At 36.7% G+C, this 23,110-nt stretch overlaps 1 protein-coding gene across 1 annotated transcript in view; it reads left to right on the forward strand.

The window, feature by feature from the left end:
• Nucleotides 1-23,110, forward strand: part of ITGBL1 (integrin subunit beta like 1) — a 214,314-nt gene that overhangs the window by 149,824 nt on the left and 41,380 nt on the right. The window lies entirely within an intron of this gene.

Genomic DNA, 23,110 nt, shown 5'->3' on the forward strand with positions numbered 1-23,110 from the left:
ATGGTCTTAAATCTTGGGTGGGAAAAGTGCTTAACCAAACCTCCTTTTTACAGTTCAATTTAGACTATGACAGCCTGCTAACGAACTTTTGAAATCATGTTATTCATGAAATTTTAACTATGACTTTAACTTTAAAAGATTTCTTAAAAACAAAACAAAACAAAACAAAACAACCGAACCACAAAGAATGAAAGGAAGGAAGGAAGGAAAGAAGGAAGGAAAGAAAGAAGGATCGACCGGTCTAGTCATTTGAGACCAGCTTTCTCAAATGTTTCATTTATTCATTCTTTAAATAGAGTTTATGGTGCACCTGCTCTCTGCCAAGTGTGCTAGGTGTGGATTGTTTGCAGTGAACAGGAAATAAACCTGCTCTCACACATTCCTTATGTTCCAGGGAGGGAAACAAAGACACAGAAGGATTAATCTTCTGAAAATCGTAAGTGCCGTGGAGAGACGGATAAAGGAAGAGAAGATTAAGTGGGAGCATTTGCAGGAGGAAGAGGGGCAGATCGGATGAGGAGAAAAGGATTCTGATGAGAGCCTGATGTTTGACGTTAAGCGAGAGAACAGTCTAGGGCAAGAGTGATGCTGGGTGGTACCGTTCAGGACGTGCCTTAAGGCAGCGATCAGGTCCTTGGGTTCTACAGTATCACGAAGCCCATGTTTCTGACATTTAAAAGCATATATAGATATAACATCTATATATAGATAATAGATGTGTGTTCTTTTGAAAGTAAGGGTGCATGTGTGTATCTGTTTTGGGGCCCCTTTAAAATAATTAGTTTTATAGGCAAGTATGCTCAATTTCTATTTTAATTTCTTTTTTTTTTTTCTTTTTAAGCTTCACGGGTATATTTTAACTGAAACAGCTATATTGGGAACATGTTAAATTGTATATTATATAGTCAAAAAGAAAATGAGAATGTACAATTATCTGGGAAGTTTCATATCACTCATATTAACTTCTAAAAAATAATTTTAGTTACCTTAATTATCTGTGCTGCCTCTACACATTAGAGTTTCTCAAGCTTTTATGGCACAAAATATTCCATGGAGCAAAAGCTTTAGTCATGGGGCTATTTCTACCCCTGATCCCTTCAAAAAACAAAACAAAAAAACCACCCTCAAACAAAAGAAAATAAAACACATGATAAATATCTGTATAAATAAGCCAAATAAAAGAACCAAAATAACATCTATTGCAATAGAATGAATATGAATATCATCTCTTTGAAGTAAACTGCAATTTAGTTCTAAGCAAATTACGTTAGTCACAACAATATTATTCCGTGTCATACAGTTGTGTGTAGTTAAAAAAAAAATCAGTCTCAGAGCTTATTAAAGGAAATGCAGTTGTGTTATATGCTTAAAGTGTTAGACATAAAATCTGGCCCCATTTCAATTAGTGCTGTTGTATAAATACTTTGCTGGTGCCCATGCTGGGGACAGAAGACACATTCCTTAATCTGAATGCACTCAGGTAGAGAAAATTAAATGTGCAACTCTTTGTGTGTTTGGATTAGCCGCAGTAACTAATGTAAACCTGAACTCTGTAGAAGAAAGGGATTGTATATGCATAACGATGAGCACATTAAGCCTTTCCAAATACTTTAAATAGTCCCTAGATTAATTTTCTGTTTTGATATGAGGATATGAGCTGAAGAAAATCCCGACTATAAAATGCTTCACTATTTATATTTATCAAAGCTTAATTTGGGCATAATTCAGTCAGTATCTAAAAAAAAAAAATGAGAGGAAACAATTATTGTTGATCTAATCATCAACATGAAAAACGGAAAGCTATCAAGTGATGTATTTTCCAATGAACTGTTAGAAAATATAGAGCATATAGAACTGTAAGAAATAATTTACTCAATGAAGAGATTGGACGTTTTTTCCAATGGGTAAGAGAGAGCACATTTTTAATGCTTTTCCTCCCATTTTGTCCTTTTATGTAATACATTTAAAACTTTCAGAATGTGTTTTCTTTTTCAGTTGGTCCCTAATGTTAGCCAAGAGATTCTCAATGGTGGTTCAAATTAGAAGAACATTTAAATCTAGAAATATTCTTTCGGGCACCAGAACCTTTGCTTTTCAGGGAAAAAAGGCTATTTCCTAATTAGCCAGTCCACCTGCTCTGCCATCATTAAACATATATCTGTGGGAAAGTTATCTTAGTTTTATGATCATTTAATCTTATGATTCTTAAGATTCTTAATCTTAATTAAATCTTATGGTTAATCTTACGATTCATTTTCAAGCGGAAAGAGTTAGAAACTTGCCTGACCTGGTGTTTAGTGAAGGACTAAAGGGAGGAACTAGCACGTAGTTCTCTCCATAAATATAGATTATCTGTATTTGATTAGAAGCCTTTTCAAACATTTATAGACTACAGGCTTCTTATAAGTATATTACTTGTATTTCCTCAGTATTTTTTGTAACAGAAAACTATTTAAAAATTAATTGGAACCTTTTCATTGACTCTCTTTGGAGACACTGAGTTCTAATCCTAGATGAGCGGAGTATTTTTAAGTGCATTGAACGCTTTAAAAATAACTTCAGCTTGCACTCCGCAGAGGTGGGAAGGAGAGGTTATAGAACATAATTATTCCTCCCTTCCACTGTGTATAAACTGGACATGATGATATTTAATACCTCAGAGTGCTCCATGACTTCTGAATGTTCTGGCCTTACTATTGCTGTGTCTTATACTGGAAATACCATCCCGTCAGATTTGTCTGGATGCCAAAGATTCAGTCTACTTGCTTTGCTAAATTTTGTCCTAACTCATTACGTGGAATATGTTTTATGAAGGAATTTAATTATAGAGTATTTATAGATGATGTAATTAAATAAACCTATCCAACTTAATTCTGAAATTAACTCCTTGGTGAGGTTAAGGTTCGAATTGGCTAAGTTTAGACAGTTCCATGGGTACAAATCAGAAAATTTCCTTTTCACCGTCATAAAGAGTTTTTTTGTGTTGATTACCAAAAATAACAAAATGGGAAAAACCATCAGAAGTTGTTGTGAGCAGGCTTTGCTAAACCTGGATTTTCAGTACATGTTGGCACTTTCAGTGACTTAGATGTTTCCAAGTACAATCCTTTTAAACCTTCAACTCAGTTTGTGTTGTATGCATACATAAATATATGTATATATGTGAGTGTATGTGTGTGTGTGTGTACACACTGGCTTTGAAATCAAATCAATTAAGGTGGAAAGCAAAGTCAAAATTCTCAGAATAGTTTTAAGACCATCAGTTATCGTTATATGGGCTGCATCACACAAACAGAAATATTCTTTTTTTTTTTTAAATCAGGTGAACTGTCTTTTTTTTTTTTTTAAAGATTTTATTTATTTATTTGACAGACAGAGACCACAAGTAGGCAGAGAGGCAGGCAGAGAGAGAGGAAGGGAAGCAGGCTCCCTGCCGAGCAGAGAGCCTGATACAGGGCTCGATCCCTGGACCCTGGGATCATCACCTGAGCCAAAGGCAGAGGCTTAACCCACTAAGCCACCCAGGCGCCCCAACAGAAATATTCTTATCAGTATATGCCAAGTACTTCTTTTCTCCTCAGTTGACATGGAAATTCCATATCTAACTACAGAGAAATACATTTCCTGGGAATCGGTAGCCCACTTTCGCATTGTCCAACACTGCTAGCACTTAAACGAATCTAACACCATTCAGTAGTTCATGACTGAGTTGATTTTGTGCAGTGAGACTTGGTTCTGTAACAAAAACAAATCCTCAGTTACTTCTGTTGTCCCATTTAATTATTGAATGAAAACTCCTATTAAAAGAAGGCCCTTTAAAAGAAATATTCCTAGGATAACACAAAATAGATTACCAAATCTTACTGTAAATTTAGAAGAAAAAAAAGGCTCTATAATGAGAAGATGTATCAGAAAATGTTTTCACCTGACATTATATACAGTTTTAGGGTATTTGGAGAGGTTCTGATGAAAGTGTAGTGCTCATCTTTGGAAGTTCAACTCCTTCTCTTCAAAGAAAGTCAGTGCCATTATTTTTTAGATTCCTTGGTAGGAATGAAATGTAATTTAGTGCAAAGGCAGAATATTTGTAATTATTATACAATGTGTATATTACTGCTGCCGCTGCCCTTAGAGGCTAACATGTCAAGTACAAAGGGAAGAGAATCCTGGGTCACATCTTAATGTGATTTGAGAATTCAGTGATCTAGCACACTTGTATTTGATGTTCAATATCTTTTTATTTTCTTACTCGAAAAAGTCTACCATTGTTTGGAGGAATTATTATAAAGTACACAATGAGCCAAACTGCAGATCGTTCCCAGTAATTTCTTTTGAAGTAAAAAAAAAAGTAATTTTGTCTCTTAATAATGCATGGTCATAGTGTTGCTTGTTTTACTTAATTGTTTACATTTAGTAACAATTTTTGAAGCATTAAAAAAAAAAAAAAAACTAACCGACTAGGAAAAAAGAGAAGGGAAGTGAATGCAGCGCTATATGCAAGTAGATGGTTTGGTTTTCCAGTGTATGGTTTTTGCTCTGAGAAGCTTGCCACTAGGAACCCACATCTAAAGATCAAGCCCTCCTTCCTAAAGTCAGTACCCAAAAGACCTGTTTATGCTTGGAAGATAGTATTATAAGTATTCTGTTAACCTTATCTTGAAATGAAAAAAAGAAAGGTTTTTTAAAGCAGATATCTCATAGATTTTCTATGCCATGTTTTCCACTCATGGTGAAGGTCCTCCGAAGATAAAATTTTTTTTGGTTCTGAGATTCATGGGATAAAATTGCTTGAACAAGTGATATTTGAAGGTCCTGATGAATGTTTCACAAGAAGCAAAAATGCCTGATTGTCACTGGGAGTTGGGTGAGTCACCTTCAAGTTATTCAATATGAAATATGATCAAGTCAGTTACTTAAAGTACAGCCTACAGATAATCCTGAAATCACTGTCCTATATTTTTAAAGGAATTAAATAGTTACTTTTAATATTTATTCTAAAACAAAATATTTTACTACATTGAAGAGATGCAAGATTTTGATTTGGATTTTTAGGTATAAGGAGGGTTTTTCTCTCTGGATTTTTAAAGGTTTATATAAGTATACCCTTTTTCTTCTGCATTTCATGTCCAATCTTTGTGCATTTCTAATTACAAGACATCATTTCATTGGATTCTTTCAGCCTTTTAGAGCATTTTGTTTTTGTTTTGAAATATGTTGTGGTTGCCTCCTCCCTAAAATGCATTAATGCAATTACATTTAAACTTCAGATCATCCAATTATCAGAAGAGCACTATGTAGACAACACACGAAGGAATGAGTCATTCACCCATTTCCCATCTTTTGTTTCCTTTCCTGATTGAAGGGTTCAATAAATTGCTTCAGCTCATAATGACTATGAAAGTCACCTACTATTTTTATCCATTCAGCTGGATTTTAAATACAGCATGTGGACCCATCATCCTGTCATGGGCAGAAGCTCTAGAAATTCTTGACAGCTTATAATCTTCCTTGTTCATATTCACAAGTGAAAATGATTATACTTAAAAGCAGGAACTTTACACACTAATTTTTGAATCAACTTTGAGAAAGGCAACCACCCTATGAAAATTGGTGCACTCTTGCTTTTGAGAAAGTTCTTATATCAGAAAACAAAGCATTCAGGGTTTAAGGATTAAATTTGTTACTTTTAGTTATAATTTAAAGAATAAAATCTATGAAATCTAATAATTTGTGATAACACTTGATTTACTTAGATGTAAATGTTATAAAATTTAAGTTGAGTCAAATATTTGGGTGTCTATTTGGTAGAAAACATTATTTCCACATTAGGAGAGTACAAAATCTCGGCCCGCTTCGTCTAATCTAATTGCGACAAGCTCTCTCACTATTTCTCCCTTAACTGTGGCATATAGTTTTCCAGCACTTTTTACTACCTAAAATCGTATATTTTTTTTTGTTTACTTCTGGAAATCTATTTCACCCATTAGAATAGAAATTACAAAAGTGTGTATACTTCTTGTAACTCTGCAGTCTTTAGCCCTATACTAGTGTGTGGCACATCAAGAACTATGGTGTCTCAAGGGGTTCCTGGGTGGCTCATCTGGTTAAGCATCTGACTCTTGATTTCAGCTCAGGTGTTGATCTCAGGGTTGTGAGTTCAAGCCCCCTGTTGAATTCCATGCTGGGCATGGAATCAACTTTAAAGAAAAAGAACTATGGTGTCCCAGTAAAGAGCTGATAAATGAATGAATGAATGAAAAAGAAATCCATTACTTTGTTTATTTAGTAGGAACATCCATTTTGCTACCAAGTACTTTTCCTACATCGCATCAATGACTGAAGGTTTTAAAATCCTCACTACAGGACTTCATCTTGGATCTTCATGTCAGTATACTTTCTTCTCCTTCTTCTTCTTCTTCTTCTTCTTCTTCTTCTCCTTCTCCTCCTCCTCCTCCTCCTCCTCCTCCTCCTCCTCCTCCTCCTCCTCCTCCTCCTCCTCCTTCTTCTTCTTCTTCTTCTTCTTCTTCTTCTTCTTCTTCTTCTTCTTCTTCTTTTTTGTTTTGCTTTGTTTTTTTAATCCTAATAGATACTTTATTTATTTTATTATGTTCAATTAACCATCAGAATGTTTTTGTATATCTGTTTTCTTTGTCTAATTATTCCTTAGTGGTTTCAAATATGTATATGAATCTTTCTTCTCAATTAGAATGTAAGCAAGCCAAAGGCAGGAATTTGCAAATATCTTCATTTTATGAGTTCTGTAAGGTCTGACATAGATTAGATGCTCAATGATCAGTGTGTGTTTGGGTACATGGTAGTTGTCAAATGATGGTTGTTGAATAAATGTGTAACTTCAGTAATAACCTGTCAGCTCACAAATAAAGTAATGTTCTCTGTATGTCTGTGTGTGTGATGTGCACTTTATTCATATATATTCATTTATACAAAGAATATATATTTCTTTTTATTTCCTCTTTATATATTTTCATTTCCTCTCCATCTGTATAATAAAGGAATTAAAATAGTTGCTTCCTAAACCCCCTTCAAATTTTCCCATCATTTATTTATATAATTCTGCTTTTCATTCTCACTTCTGCCCAGAACTCCTTCACAACCTCTTATGTATTTCTCTTTTTCATCACTGTGCTCTTTCAAGTGTAAGTCTTCATTTTCTCACAGGTGATTTTTAGCTACCAGAGGGAATGAGCTGCATTCATGCCCTGAAATTCTGAGTACTGGGTGACAAGGGGCTCTTTGAAATCAACCATGTGGGAGGAGTCACTTGATCTCTTCAGGACTCTATTCCCTCACCTGAAAATTAGAGACATCACTGTCTACCATCTCTGTTCCCTCACCTGAAAATTAGAGACACTGCTGTCTACCATGGCAATAGTCAGCTTTAAGGCCCTGCGACCTGCGTAGTCACCCATTTCTCTACGCTCAAAAGGGCTATGTATGGTTTAATCCTCTGCTGTCACTGTCTTGAAATTCCTAATACTTTTGAACAAACAGTAGGCTTTGCATTTTCATTTTGTACCAGGCCCTGCAAATTAAGCAGTTTTTCCTTCATCAGGATGTCTTAAGGATTAATTTTAATTACTATTAAGACAATAATGTTACAAAATATTTAAAGTAGTATTTCATTAATAATATATTCTCTCTTCCCACCTATTTTCCTCTTTATTTCCTAGTATTTCTGTAGCGTATTCAATAATCCAATGACCAATAGTAGTATAAAATAATAATCATAGACTGTATGTAATTTATTGTTCAATGACTTGGATAGCTTTCAATGTGGGAAAACAGCATTTGTGCATAATTCAGTGAGGTACTTAGAGTTTTGCAAAGGGCCAGCTTTTTTGTTACTGTCTGTTGTTAAAGAAACTGCAGAGAAACAATATTCAACTTTCCTTTCTTAGGATAATGGCTAGTCTTAACCTTTCCCATTGAGTCATTTCTTTCTGTTTTCTATTCTATTTCTGTACTCGTATTCTATATTATACAGTTATGTAATTATATGTTGTATATTTAAAAATTCATATAAAATAAATGGCTGATATAACATACTACAGACACAACCAGTAATATCTCTTCCATGTTAAAACAACTTCTAAAATGGAAAATAAATATAAATAAAATAGTTTGGGCAAATAAAATAAGTAGTTTAAGTTAAGCAAACCAAAATTAAAAGGATATAATTACAAATGAAGTGATAAATAAAAAGAAATAAAACCAAAATCTTAAAGTCTATAATAGCTGTGTAAGAATAAAATAAAACAAATATAAGAAAAATGAATCCAAACTAAGAAATATGAAGTGTCAATACTGTATGTAGATAATTTCAATACTGTAAAAATCCTGGACAGTTTTGCAATGAAAGACAACTTATAGCAAAGCCCAAGCCTTCCCACAGTCTGTGTGGGAGCTCTGAGACCAGGGTTCAGGTGTCTCATGGGGTCTGGATGTCATTGACCTCTCATTCCTTCAAAGTCTGGCCAAGGGTTCCTAGCAGCGGCACTCCTCTCTGTGTGTGGCTGGGGGTGTGGGATGTTGGTTGGCCCTTGGGTTCTCACTTGGGAATCACATGTTCAGCACTTATTCTGCTTTTGCAGTGAGAAGTGCTGTAACTTCTTGATAAACACCAAGGTGGGTTTTTTTTTTTTTCCTCTTCTTCTGGTAATTGTAACCCAGTGATCATCTAGATTGGCCCATGCAATGTTAGTTTCACTTCAAAATTAGGATCAACATTTAGATTCTTAGGAACTCTTGAAAAAAACAGAAAATCTGGCATAATTGGTTCAGATCCTTGACTGGCCACATCACTTCGGCCAAGAATGGCTGTATGGAAGTTTACATGCCTTCCCCTTGGCCCTGATTCTCCGTGTTGCTTCCTCAACCGGGACCTTAGTGCCAAGCTGCCACTTAACTTCATACTTACTTAGTACAGTCAACAGAATAAAACAATGGGGCGCCTGGGTGGCTCAGCGGGTTAAGCCTCTGCCTTCGGCTCAGGTCATGGGATCGAACCCCACATTGGGCTCTCTGCTCAGTAGGGAGCCTCCTTACCCTCTGTCTCTTCCTGCCTCTCTGCCTACTTGTGATCTCTCTCTCTGTCAAATAAATAAATAAAACATTTTTTTAAAAAAGAATAAAACATTTACTCTGCACCTTCACTCACTGAATTTATAGCCTTGGTCGCTGTAGATACCTGAGTTTGTCCTTTCCCCACCGGAGTGCAAAATAATGGAATTTTACGTATAAACTAGGAGATGTTTAGGTTTAACTCTGTTCATTTCATTGCATTTGGAGGCTGCATGATATTCATAGAAGGGACAAGGAGATTAGATAATAGAAGTAGTGTCTAATATTAACTATAGAAAATAGTAATAGTAAGCACTTGTGATTACATAGATACTGATGTAGCATCAAAAGTATTAGGCAGAATATTCTCAGATTTCTAACTACGCTATATGCACAGTGAGATTACATCAGAAAAAATACAATTTACTGGCCCACATCGAAAAGACCATTTTAAACCTAAATCTGCCCAACAAATATTCAAATTCATCTTTTAGAGATTCAGCAGTTACTTAGACACCAAAGTCATGTTTGTATATAAATTGGTAGTAGCGGGGAAACACAACCTTATAGTTTATGAAAGGCTCGGTTACTATTATATTTTCTGCATAGCCTCCTGATTATAATACCAATTTATTCTATGTAGTTTTTTTCCCATTCTTTAATTAACCATGCCTCAGATTTTCTGCTTAATAAAAATCTAGTAACTTTTTTTCAGATGAATAATAAGTATTTACTCATTTATGTAAATAAGCAATTGACATATAATAAAGGAACAAATTAGAAGATGTGAAGTACGTAATGAAAATATTAGACTGTATAAGTAAGAAGAATTTCTGAGTCATGTGATACCTTAAGCATGATTCTAGAAGAGAATATTTAGTCAGTTGTAAAGGGAAGGATATTAAATAGAACAAAAATGTAATCAGGACACAGAGGACAGAGAAAAACAGAGATGAGGTAGTTAATGAGTATTTGCATAATTGCATCAGTTAGGAATGACCTTTTTTTTTTTTTTTAAATTATTTATTTATTTGACAGACAGATCACCAAGTAGGCAGAGAGGCAGGCAGAGAGAGAGGAAGGGAAGCAGGCTCCCTGCCGAGCAGAGAGCCCGATGCACGGCTTGATCCCAGGACCCTGGAATCATGACCTGAGCCAAAGGCAGAGGCTTTAACCCACTGAGCCACCCAGGCACCCTAGGAATGACTTTTGACTCTGATTAACAGATCCCTCTGCCCAGTCAAATGGCGGTTTAACCAAATTTGGGGGGAGGTCTCATTTTCAAGAAGTCTGAAGGTAGGTGGTGTTTGGATAGTAGAACAACTCTACAATGTCAACAGGGGTCCAGGCTTGCTCTGGGTCTGTGATTCTTAGGGTGGGACCACCCTTGTCCTCAGGCTGTCAGGTTATTTGTTGAAATTCCAGAAATTTTATCTGTGTCTCAGGATGAAGGTAAAATGCCGAGGGCAAAAAAGTTGCCTGCCAACTAACTTTTTTTTTTTATTAATTTTATTTTTTTAAAACATATAATATATTTTTATCCCCAGGGGTACAGGTCTGTGAATCGCCAGGTTTACACACTTCACAGCACTCACCATAGCACATACCCTCCCCAATGTCCATAACCCCCCCTCCCAACCCCCCTCCCCCATCCACCCTCAGTTTGTTTTGTAAGATTAAGAGTCACTTATGGTTTGTCTCCCTCCCAACTAACTTTTTTAAAGGAGATTTCTCGGGAGCCTACGCAGTGGGTCCTGCTTTTGTATCATTCTGTTATATCTCACTGCTTCTATCTCTTTGGAAAGGATGCTCGGCGTCCCTAGCTACAAGTGAGCCTTGGAGTAGAGCTTTTTATTTGGGCATCTTGCAAAGGTGAATAAAATAGGAGTTTTGTCAATAAGAAAATTTTTAGGGAATCACGTCCCATTTCTCTCATTCAGAAAAATTAAATATAACAGTACCTTGATGCATAGGGAGAGTCGGCAGACTCTTTCAAAGAACTTTATCTAGTTGGAGCCTGGCGGTAGCCATGTGAGTGAGTCAGAACGTCTAGACACAGACCCTTAGAGAGGAAGCTCGGGAATGGATTGTAGCCTGGCTGCCTCAAGATATAGACCCCGGGGGGTGCCCGGGTGGCTCCATTGGGTAAGCATCAGCCTTCAGCTCAGATCCTGATCTCAGGGTCCTGGTCCCATATCAAGCTCTCTGCTCAGTGGGGAGTCGGCTTCCCTCTCTTCCAGCCTTCCCTTCTACCCCACTCATGCTCTCTCTCTTGCTTACTCTCTCAAATTAATAAATAAAATACTAAATACACACACACACACACACACACACACCCTGGGAACTGCTTCATGCAGGAGGGACACATGGTCTTTTCTGACACGTGTATAAGGACATTGAATTTTGACAAGTGAGTTTTGCTAGTGAATCTTTGATTTTCCATGTTTTGTTTGTTGGAAATTTCATTGTTTGGAAAATTAAGTGGGAGGAAAGTTTAACATGCAGCTTTTGACATTACACTTTTTTCTTTTCCTCCAGCTGAACCTCTCATCTACCTAACTCCAGGGGCAGGGTCTAATTTTGCTGCAAGAGCAACATAATGCTGTTCTCTCCTAATGAAGGCAGCTAGTAAGAATGACTAATGCCAGTGAGTGTGTGCTCAGTGGGAGGAACAGAGCTGCCGGATACTGTCCTCAGCTGTCCATTAGACTGATGTGTTTCCATTGGCTTTAACCCTCCATTTCCTTACATCTACAATAGTGTGAACTTTAAACACACTGTATGGAGAATAACATGCCTTTTGTTGTAGGTCACCAATTTTGCATGTATTCTACCACTCCGCTGAGTGTTTCAATGAACAAAGCATCTTACGGTACTTGGCATAATTACTTTCCCTAGTGGGAGTTCAGTAGGAAAAAATTAGGTTATTCTTAATATGAAAAAGCCTAGAAATTACATGAAAAATACAAATTTCATGAAAAAGAATGGTCAAAGGACTTAACTCACCCAAGGGAAAAAATTAAACTTAATGAAAAGTATATGTGTAAAAGTTCCTTTGAATTGGAAATGTGAGCCTTTTTACATGTAAATTTAGAAGAATGTTTTTTTTATGATATCCAGTGTTGATAAAGCTTCATTATGAGAATATGCTCTGGCCTAAATGTTCATAGAGGAATTTTCCAGTGTGCTTTAAAAAGCCTTAAAAATCTATGCCCCTTGACCCAGTAGTTTTATTTCAAAGACTTTACCTATGCAAATACTCCCAAATGCCGAGATGTATCTATATGAAAATGGTCTTTGCACTTTTATTTCAGTAGTGGAAAAAGAAAAATAACCTAAATATTGAATAATAGGATTAGATGGTTAAATGCAGTAGAATTCAGAGCCACACTAAAAAAAAAAAAAAAAAAAAAAAAAAAAAAAAAAATGCTTTCAAGGGATAATTAATTGGAAAACAGGAACAATGGTCATGGTATAATAAGTAAAATAAGCAAGGCTCAAAATGCATTCTAAAGTTTTATAATATTATATATAATCTGTTTAAAAGAATAGAAACTAACAAATAAATAAGAGATTAGAAAACAAATAGGCCAAATATGTAGAAGTTGTCAGTTCTGAGTGGTGGACTTCTAAGTTATTGCTATTTTTATCTTTCAAATTTATACTCATTCAGTAATTAAAATATGATTAAATATCTTGGTTAGCATGATGTTTATTATTCATTGAGCTATTACAAAGCAATTTCTAGAACCACTGATAGCAGAAATGCCACATGATTATGAGAATAGTATTTTAAACCTCTATTTGCCAAAATTATAGAAATCAATTAATGTCAAGCAGGTGTTTCAGTAATAATGGAAATTGTCACCTAATTTAACATTTTCCATTTTCAAAATCCTCTGTGATGAAAAAAGTTACTGTTTGTCTATAATTAATTTATAATGAAATATAAGATTTTGTGTGGCAAAAATTCAGTATAAATATTTTAAAAATTATTAAGTTTTACTTCTCACTGTAATGAAATAGTTTTACTATACCAATGCTGTGACCGAAGAATAGGAAAAGCTGGATAAATAACCCAAAAAGTCTATTTGAAGGAATTAGTATGTTGTCGAGATACTCAGGGTCCGAAAAGCTGAGATCTCAAAGAGAAGAGAAGCTCATCTAGATGCTAACCTGGTGTTCTTGTTTGCTGATTTTTACCTTGTCCAGGGAAGGCGGGTGAGAAGCTAGTAGAGGGTATGGGTATAAGAAGACAGAACTTTCTGGAACCTTAAAAGGAGTGGATACAGAATACCTTCGGTTGAAGCTGTCAAGGCCGCCAGGCCTTGAGGGGTCAAAATCTTGGATATAGGGAGATGCAGAAAAGTGAGCCAAATACTCGACCCTAGTTTTCTTTCCAAGGCACTTGCCAGTTCACGAGCAGTGAAAGATTGGAGACTAAGAAGCCAAGAAGAAAGTGACTAACGAGCTGATTAGAACTTCAGGGACTCATGGTGTTTTGGGAGATAAACCTTGTATTTCAGGATCCACTGGGAACATGGATTCCATGTCCTCATAGAGACCTGAAAATGTTAGAGAATCAGAGGCACATCAAACCTAGCAATGATGACAGTGTGACTGGACTCAGCTCAGTCCCTGATCGGGGTGGGGAGATCTACTTCTAGCATTGATGCCTGCTAGAGAATTAGACAAATTATCTTAGGAGAAATATTTCACTGTCTGAGCCTCTTCAGTGTCTTGTACACTCAGTAAAAATATGTCCATGCGAGCAAAACAAATGAACAACACCAGGTAGGACCATTTGGGAATGGAGACAATAGTAACAGACCCATAGTGACACTAGAATATCAGGTACATGTGATCTTTGTTTACGAAGAGAGATGACAAGAAGTAGAATTTCAACATGTATTTAGAATCAATATAGGAATAAGTTACTAATAGTGAGAGCTCAGACTGTAGACTGAACAACAGGTTGGGCATAACCAAAGAGAAGCTTAGTCAAAAACAATGAAAAACATGTATTTAATGGTGAAATGTTTAAAGCTTGTCCCTTGACATTGGGAAGAAGACAGGATGCCTGATACTACCACTTCTAGTCATCATTGTTTTGGTGAACGTAATCAGTATATAAGGGAAAGAAAATTATAAAAAAGACCTAAGGGATAGAGAAGAAAGAAAACCATCATTGTTCACCAGTGACATGACTATGAATATATATATAGCAATATCTATATATAATTCCAAAAGAATTTCAGGAAAACCATTAAAATTATTAAATACATTTAGAAAGTTCCTAGAAAACAAGAATATAAGAAAAAAAATCAGTTGTGTAACTTTAGTTCACTATAAGTGGTAGATACGAAAAGATATATACCGTATGATCCATTTACACAGATTTCAAAAAGCTGATCTGTTGTAGTAGTAGCTAGATTAATGGTTATGTTTGGGGACGGATGGGGGAGGCAGAAGAGAAATATCTGGAAGTGTAGGTAATGTTTTATTTCTTCATTTGGGTGTGACTTGGGTCTGTTCACTTTATTCACTGAGCCATAAGTTGATGATTTGTGGACTTTTCTGAATGTATATTATAATGACTCAAATTAATACACCACAAATACGAGAAACCTACATAAAATTTAAAAGATTGAAAAGAAGAGCCATAATTAAAATTGCAGTGAACACATCTTTTTATTAAAGAGGAGTATATGTATGAATCAAAAAAATGGATAATTTTAGTTTTAGAATCTTGTTGGCTTTTGAACATCTGCTCACTTTTGTTGTTCACAGATTTTTAATTTTTATTGAAATTCAAATGTGAAAACACATCTGTTTTTCTGATTCATATTTTTATGGTGAATTCTGAAATGAGACAATTGTTGTGAACCAAGAAATCACTCAAAACACAAGTGATGCGTCTTCATATTATTTGTGGGGAAGAAGCACACAATAGAGTCCTGAAATCAGCAACTTGTATGCTGGCTTGTTTACATGAGAATTTTTATTAAATATTGACTTTTCTACTCGTGTATTTCCTTGTTTCTTATTTAGAGTATAAGACTGATGTAAGAAGGATCCCTAAGTAAAAGTGAAAAAAAAAAAAAAAGCGTGAAGAGCTGGGTTATCTTTCGAATTAGAAATAGATTTTTTAATAGTTTTCTATATTGACCTCATGGATGATAACATTTCCTGTGGGAATTCTATACTTGTTTCTACATTGTCCTTTCCAGTCCAATGCAGAAATGTCCGATCTCCTGCCCACTGCTGTCATAACCTTAACACAGATCATTATCTCTCAGTGTGTCGCTCTAAGAACCCACCACCTGGTTCCTCTGATACTTGTCTCGTGCACTTTGATTTATGTGCTCTCCATACTTCTGTCAAGGCAACGTTGCCAGAATCCAAGTTTCATTTTCTTTTTTTTTTTTTTTAAAGATTTTATTTATTTATTTGACAGAGAGAAATCACAAGTAGGCAGAGAGTCAGGCAGAGAAAGAGGAGGAAGCAGGCTCGCTGCTGAGCAGAAAGCCCGATGTGGGGCTTGAACCCAGGACCTGGGATCATGACCTGAGCCGAAGGCAGCGGCTTAACCCACTGAGCCACCCAGGCGCCCCAAGTTTCATTTTCTAATTTTCCAGCTTAAAGTGTATGAAGCCTTTAGGAAAAGTCCAGACTCCTTTCCTCTCCCACACCTGCTTAGGCTGACTCTAGAACTTACTGCAGGTGCCACTCTTCCCAAGATGCCAATCCGATCTCTGTGTCCCCCCAGCTGCTTTTGCCACATGCATACTGTATTGTGTCGTAACTTTTAGGCTCCTTGGTCTGCTCAGCCCAATAAAGTGTGAGATGCCCAAGGAGCGGAGAGAGGAGAATGGGAAAGCAAGAGACTGGGAGATCGATGCGACTGGCTGTTTTCCTAAAAGTGCTTGGCTCTCTTGGGTTCACGGTGCTGGTGGGTGTTCGTGTTCTCATCAGACCCTCAAATACCCAGGATGTTTGTGATTAAAGTAAATATAATTGATGCCTCACACCATGATTTTATATTTTGTTAGATCCATACTAACAGCATTAAAGGTCTGTGCCTTATTTTCCTTTGGAAGCAGCAACAGGGTGGTCAAGGGTTAGGTGAAACAGATAAAGGGAATTAAGAGTCACAGATTCCTAGTTATACAGTAAATAAGTCTTGGAGATAAGTACAGCATCGGAAATATAGTATATAATATTGTAATAACATTTTTTGGTGGCAGATGGTGACTGCCGTTGCCATGACGAGTACCAAATAATGAAAGGATTGCTGAACCAGGGCACCACGGTGGCGCAGTGGGTTAAGCATTTGCCTTTGGCTCAGATCATGATCCCAGGGTCTTGGGATCGAGCCCCGCATCAGGCTCCCTGCTCAGCGGGGAGCCTGCTTCTCCCCCTCCCACTTCCCCTACTTGTGGTCCCTCTCTAGCTGTCTCTCTCTATCAAATAAATGAATAAAAAAAAAAATTAAAAAAAAAAAGAATTGCTGAACCAGTATGTTGCACACCTGAAACTAATACCACGCCGCATGCCCTGTGCTTCAGTAAAAAATAAAAAATAAAAAGAGAGGTGTAGCATGAATAGGTTAGTTTGTTTCTGAAATGAACAGAATGATTTGGGAATGTGTTTGTTAGGACATGGGATAGAGCTTTTTTCTTGTACCTGGTAGTAGATGCTTGGATATTTGTCTTAGATGTCTCCCCAGTACCTCCTGTTGCATTGAGAGCGATTTTTATATCATGACCCTTACTTCATTTTGAAAAACAAGACCTATATTTTATGTTGATCCTATTAATTACTTATTTTGGGCATTTGTGCAAAATGAAGAATCGGTATAAGCTAGTGGTTTAAAATATACGTTTTTGAGTAAGCCACATATTGTATTGGACTGAACCCTGGCTTCCCCATTTACCAACTGCGTGACTTCGAGTAAATTACTTAAACCCTCTAAGTCATGTGCCTCATTTGCAAAAAGGGGACAAAATCAGGGCCTTATTCTATGGGGTCATGGCGGAAAAGTAACAGTGGGCAGAGAATATTTAGTACAATTCCAGGAATTTGGGCACATGGTCACAGTCACAGAACTCCCTCAGGGAAGGACTATTTTCTTGCAGACATGGAATCTCAGGACATTTTCAGCAATTTCAGTCCCAGAACTGATATGCAGAAAATATGTGGAAAAAATCCATTTGTCTAAAGTCAATGAAGGTCTCAATGAATGTCCCATTCCCCTTCGATCGCTTTGTTATAATTATTTAAATGTATCAACGAATAGATGGAAAAAAAATTGGGAGAACTCGGTTCAGGAATTGTTCCCTGGGAAACACATAGAATGTATGAGAAGGAAATGGGCATTCCAAAATTGCCACTTTGATTGATGGCATACAATAGGTGTTGGTTTATCTGATCTCTCTGTTTTCTTCTGTGGGAGGAATGGACACGTGGCAAAAAGCAGTTGTTAGACATGCGCATTTTAATGTAATAAAAAGCGAGGTGGTAGACAAGATAATTTTTTTTAAAGATTTTATTTGTTTATTTGACAGAGAGAGATCACAAGTAGACAGAGAGGCAGGCAGAGAAAGAGAGAGAGAGGGAAGCAGGCTCCCCGCCGAGCAGAGAGCCCGATGCGGGACTCGATCCCAGGACCCTGAGATCATGACCCGAGCTGAAGGCAGCAGCTTAACCCACTGAGCCACCCAGGCGCCCCTAGACAAGATAATTTTAGTCAAATTAATGCGCTAATAATTTATCCTCAGAAAATGCAAATCCCAGTTATAATTCTCCTCCTGTTCCTACAAATGCGATTAAACTCTGATAAGGCAGAAAAATTACAGAACTGGAATTGAGAGCCATCTGATGTATAAGGGAAGGAAGCATTGAAAATTTTAAATTCCTCTCTCCTCTGCTTCTTCATTAATATTTCTGTATCTGTAAACTCAGTTTTCACTTTCCTTTTCCGTGAAACTTATCAGTAGATCATCTCTCTCTACCTGCATTTAAAAGAGCCACTATTACCTCTAAAATTCATTTGCTTCTCCATTGTCAAATCAGATGGTCACAACCTCTGACTGATGTGCCACACTATGGGGATGTGAGCTGATTGGTTTGGTGGTGGTTCTTTGTACCGTGGCTATGCCTTTCCCCATCGATTGCTATAGGTGATAATTGACAATGCCCTTCAGATAAGCAGTTGGAAACCTTATTATCCAGAAAATGTGATGTATATTCACAGAGGGATGTAAGGACCACCAGCCTAATACCCTACTTTTCAGAATGTACTCAAACTCTAATTTGTATGTAATAGTGGACAATATTTTCCTTTCCTTTATAGAGAACTAATCCTCAACCTTATTGAATATGCTCTTTGAGCAGCTTAAAATTTTAATGCAGCTCCAAGTCTACATAATCTATTTTCACATCCTTCTTATTTACTCCCTCCCTTTCTTTTTGTCCATAAAAACATCTTAGACATATATTCAGGCTACTCTTTAGCTCAAATAGTGTTAAATTGCTTAGATTATGTCTCTAGTGTTGCTGCTGGTGGAAAATGAGCCCAAGTGGAGAAAGGAAAGTGCCTTGTCTTGGCCTGAATAATAATGAAGCTGATAGAGTGCGCATTGCACTTGAACTTTGCATATGAATATAATTGATTTATTTTTTTATTGTATCAAATCAGTGAGCTTTTAAAATTACGCTTAGGGGCTCCTGGGTGGCTCAGTGGGCTAAGCCTCTGCCTTCAGCTCAGGTCGTGATCTCAGGGTCCTGGGATCGAGCCCCACCTCGGTCTCTCTGCTCAGCAGGGAGCCTGCTTCTCTCTCTGCCTCTGCCCGCCTCTCTGCCTACTTGTGATCTCTCTCTCTCTGTCAAATAAATAAATAAAATCTTTAAAAAAAATAAAATAAATAAAATAAAATTACGCTTAGCCTGGTATATCTTCAGTTTTTAATTCAGATTGCATGAAAATATACCATTTTGTTTCTTAATAAAATTATTTATTAACATTTAATTTAATTCATTGTTTTAGGCTTTTATCAAATGTGCCCCCTGTCTGCAGATCTGATGTCTAACCTGTTTGATCAGTCTAACTGGACACTTACACCATGTCGAGAAACAAAGTTTAACATGTACACCAAGGGTGTGATTCTATCTTCCTTCTCACCTCCTTATCGCACATAAAATAAAAATTTTAAAAAGCAACTTATGATACATTCTTTTCCCCATTCTGCATGTTACTTATGGGTCCCTTTCTTTCACTTTGATTTGTTTTATTATATAGGACTCCCCTTACACATTAGCTAAATTTACCCAAATCATAGTAGTGGTTTTCTTTACAGTTACAAAATATTTTGAGATCTGTTTCTGTGGGAACTGGAATTCAGACTGGATGGTATCTTTCTCCTCCTTGGGGCCATCATTCTTCATAGGATCATTGGTTTGATTTAGATTTTAGACAATTCTCCCCCCCATGTTCTGTACAGTACCTAGAATGTTGTTCACATATTTAAATATTAATGAGTATTTTGACAGTTAATAAAGCAGGGCTCTCTATTAACTAATCTATACTAGAACAATCCTGAGTGAAGAGAGCAAAGAGTTCCCTAGATCCCTCCATCTCCTCTTATCCTTGGGTACCATCAAGACAAAGAAGCTCTTTTGTGAGAGTTCAGGGGCAATTTTTAAAGAGTAGTGTTGAGGGATGCTTGGGTGGCTCAGTGGGTTAAGCCTCTGCCTTTAGCTCAGGTCCTGATCTCAGGGTCCTGGGATGGAGCCCCACATTGGGCTCTCTGCTCAGCAGGGAGCCTGCTTCCCCCTCCCCATCTGCCTGCCTCTCTGCCTACTTGTGATCTCTCTCTGTCAAATAAATAAATAAAATCTTAAAAAGAGTAGTGTAGAAAGTTGATTTTTGTTTTTCCTCTTAGAAGGAAAAAAAGCATACTTACTGCTTTGAGTGACTAAATCAGTGGTCTCTCTCCATTGGGAGTGAATGGCCAATTAGCCAAGCTCTAAGTAAATTAATCTACACTTGAAGTTCTGTCAGCAGGGAGAATTCAAAGTGTGCAATAGAGGTTTTGGCTGGTACTAGATATATCTGCTCCTTTTAAAAAAAGTAATACCATATTTTGGGGCGCCTGGGTGTCTCAGTGGGTTAAAGCCTCTGCCTTCGGCTTGGGTCATGATCTCAGGGTCCTGGGATTGAGGCTCACATCCTCAGGCTCTCTGAGGCTCTCTGCTCAGTGGGGAGCCTGCTTACCTCTCTCTCTCTGCCTGCCTCTCTGCCTCCTTGTGATCGCTCTGTCAAAAAAATAAATAAAATCTTAAAAAAAAAGTAATACCATATTTTGAGATTCAGTCCAACCATAGTTTAAACTAAAATATTTATGTTTACAATTTTAGATAAAATTATATTGCATTGTTTACGCACATATGTAAAAACAGATGTAGATGAGAGGCTAGAAGGAAGTTCATTGTAGCATTAACAGCCATTACCCCTGGAGCTGAGTTTAGTGGAGAATTTACTGCCTTCTGTGTGGGTATTTTCTCATTATTTATGTTGATCCTGTATTGATTTATGATTAGTATTGCTTTGGTAATAATGTATTTTAGGCCATTTGAATTGTAACTTAAAAAGTAAAATGCACTCAGTATTTTAATACATGTATATGTGTGTATATAATACATATATATATATATATGTATATATATATATAATGCTTTTTAAAATTTTGATTTGAAATAGGAAAAGGATTTTTAAAGTAGGAGATAACGGGAGTATACATTAAAAAATATGGTGAATAGGAGTCTTAGGTAGGGGCATAGAAGTGATAATGATTTGCATAAGCACTGAATTCAAGATGCAAATAAGCAGCTGAGATTAAAAAATTACAAAAGTCTTTAACACCATGGAGTGCATTTTAGATCAGTCGGTATCTGTTAGACTAGAGCCTGCCAAAGTTCTATTTTAAACATTTTAGTGATACCTAAATCAAGCCTTAAGTAGTGATCAAACAGAGAGTTGAGGGAGTGGCCGGTAGTGTGTTTTAGAGGAGGTAAAAATGATTGGTCTTCAAGGGTGGAGGCAGACTTGGGTGAAGCATATGTATGTCATCTCTATGTGTGCATGAGCTCAGATGCCAGTGTGTTTGCATTTCTGGGGGAGTGGTAAAAAAGGGATGGATACTGGAACTCAGCCTCAGGAGAGCTCTAGCGCAAATCAAATTAAGGAGATCTGCCCTCACTTATTTTAACAGCACTGTGACCATTTTGGGCTGGATGATTCTTTGTTATGGGGACTGTCCTGGGTTTTGTAAGATATTCAACAGCATCCCTGGTCTCTACCCACTAAGATGCCAGCAACACCTCTTACCCATAATTAGACCCAAAAATGTCTCCAGACATTTGTTCCCATATGCTTATAAGAAGTTAACTATTTCTGGGGAAAAGACTGTCATCCAGAGGCTCTGTAACATTTTCTTATACAATTTATGACACCCCACCAAAGAAATAAGAAACAGAACTAAGGAAATAAACAACAGGCAACAGAGGCAAGTGCATCAGTGTCCTGGTTATTGGTTTATCAGATACAGGTATTAGAATAACTCACATATTTACAAAAGAACATGGCAAGATGAGTAATTAGACATTCAGTTTGTAGCACAAAGCTAAAAAAAAAAAAATCTGGTGGTTTTTTTTTTTTTTTTTTTTTTTGTCTTGGGTGTTTTTGATGTTCTTACTTTCACTCATGGTGGTTTGTTTCCTTGTGTGTGCATGTACTGTTCTTCAGTGATGTGTTTATACATGGTTTATCCTAATTTCTGGAAAATCTTAAAGCCTAAATTCAGGACATTTTTCTTCAGCAAAGATTTGTGTTAGGGTCTCACAGGCGATGCCTGATCTTGGGTCTCTTTATCCTTCTTTTCAGGGTACCTAGGTTACTCAAGGAATCTCAAGTTCAACTTCTCTACATTTGTTGCTTCAAGTGCTGATACTTCCTTTATGTTTCTTGGAAAATTGTATTACTTCCTGTGAGCCCCACAATAGGGCAAACACTCTGTTTTAGGTACAATATGTGATTTGCTGTTCATATTGCTAGAAACATATGAGCCTATATACTGAGTACTTCATTGGAATATATTTTTCGTGATGGTATTTCAAAAAGTGAAAATTAATTTTTTTTTTTAAAAAGTCACTTTTAAAAATCACACCTCCCCACCAAAACTTAAATCAAATTGAAAACCAGTGGAGGAGAAACAGGAAACTCGATTTGGAAGAAAATAAGTTTCAAAAGTTTATGAACTATCCTTCCCACAAAGCAGTCGTCATTTTCTGGCAAAAGAAAAAAGAAGGATGCACATTAAAATTTCCAGGGGAATTAATGCAGCGTCTTATTACATAACACATCATGGGCAAGCAATCAATCTTTTGGACTCTCAGGCAATCAGATGTATTGAAGCCAAAGATGACTCAAGACAGAAGTAATCAGGGTTCTTCCTGCCCTGCTTTTTGTGTGATGGATCATTGTTTAAGGCTTCTACTCTCTGAGGCTTTATTTGTTCTCTTTTATTACCTCGTTTCATTCCCTGAATAGCTTTAGCAGTAGTGATGTTAACTGTTACTTCTGGGACGGATTGAATAGTCTGTTTCTTCTGATCCATCAGGTGAAAGCAAACGTCGTTTCACTGTGGAGCTGATTTTGCAATTTCCCGTTACTTCAAGGAAGACATTGCTTTCAAACAATGGCATGAATGTTTTTGACAATTAGCAATTACATGGGATTTTGTTTTGTTTCGTTTTTATTATCCTGTATTCACTTCTTTGATTTCATTGAAGATTTGAATGAGAGAGACACATAAGTACGGTTTAACTCATAATACGGAGGGATTCAAAGTAAGCTCAGTTTCTATTTCAAACAAATGACTATTTATCCTACATTTTCTAAAAGCAGGGAGATGTGAAGGCTTGCATGAATGACCTGCATTTCAAATGTGTTTATTTTCTGCTATCTTTT

Source organism: Lutra lutra, chromosome 3 (assembly GCF_902655055.1).
Source record: "Lutra lutra chromosome 3, mLutLut1.2, whole genome shotgun sequence".
NCBI classification, from domain to species: Eukaryota; Metazoa; Chordata; class Mammalia; order Carnivora; family Mustelidae; genus Lutra; species Lutra lutra.